The sequence below is a fragment of the Otolemur garnettii genome, unplaced genomic scaffold (assembly GCF_000181295.1).
Source record: "Otolemur garnettii isolate 467f Iridium unplaced genomic scaffold, OtoGar3 scaffold00263, whole genome shotgun sequence".
NCBI lineage: Eukaryota > Metazoa > Chordata > Mammalia > Primates > Galagidae > Otolemur > Otolemur garnettii.
In genome coordinates this window covers 196,117-197,490 of record NW_003852658.1, presented here as the reverse complement: position 1 = coordinate 197,490, position 1,374 = coordinate 196,117, and positions in this window count along the sequence as shown.

Below are 1,374 nucleotides of genomic sequence, written 5' to 3'. Positions count from 1 at the left end.
AAATTTTGAAATATATACTTTACTATAAGCTACAAATAGCTCAAAAGATGGAAAGGGGTTTTCTTGATTTTAATCAACCAGGAAGAGAACTACCAGGGTGCCAAAGATGTCTTCCACTTCCATAAACCATTTCTCTACTGTAACAGTTCCAAGCACCATGGGTTAATAGTGTCCTCCCAGTAGGGATGGTGCTAGAGATGACCTCAGGTCCAAAAGAACTGAGTGGCCACGAGGGCACATCTGTAGCTCCTCCCTGCCAGTAATAGGCTGTTGAGTCACAGGCAGGCACCCATGAGGGCAATCCAAGACAAGCTCCCAATTTGTTGTAGTCCAACCGGGTTCATCTCACTGCTCAAGACAAAGGCAATATCCAGAGACAACAGCATTTACAGCACAGAGTTTACTCCTCATATGCCAAGCAGGGAGACAGGACAAATTTTTCATATCTTCCTCCCTGAGAATTGGGAAGATAGGGTTTTTTGAAGACAGTTTGATGGACAGAGGAAAATAGTCATTTCCCTCAAGTTCCTATCGTGGCCACAAAATCAACTACTGTTTTATTGGTCTATAGTAAGTTAAAACAATTTTTGAGCACCAAAATAAATGCCCATATTGATAATAATGAACTGTAATCCTTTGAATAAAAGAGGAATCCATGAATCCATACTGATATAAAAGAGTGAATGGGTAAAAAAGAAGGGAAAACTCTATATTAGAATGCGAATGAATAAATATGGAAGAAATGATGGAATTAGAAAAATCACAATTTTGAAAAGATCACAGAATAATTGATTCATGCCAGAACTATCATGATAAGGAACGGGATAAGAATATAGTCTCAAAGTATCTCTCCACAAAAACGACTTGTTAGTTAATAAGAATGCCATACTTGTAATAATCGTTACAGTGGAGAAATCTGGCAGACATCATGTTAACTAAATGGATAACAGTTAACATTACCAGTAACGTGACAAAGTGACATTGTGTACTTCCTATAACACACTAAGAATCCAGTTCCACTTCTAGGGTATTCCTACAAAACATGCACTCATAATGGGTAAATAATAGATAATCTCAAACTGAGGGACAAGATAACTTGTTCTCTCCAAAATGCCTAGGTAATGAAAGATAAGGGAAGACCAAAGAACTGTTCCAGATTGAAAGAGACTAAATATATAAAACAGCAAAATGCCTGGATTTGATCATGGACCTATAAAAAACATCACTGGGATACTTGGCAAAATTTGCATATGGCTTATATAGGATGTCTCAAAAGTTGCCCCTAAAATCGTTACACATAGGAAGAATAGGAAATTGTAGCTACATGTGCCTTTATTTACAAAATCTTTATTACAAAAATTTACCAAGAGGTGG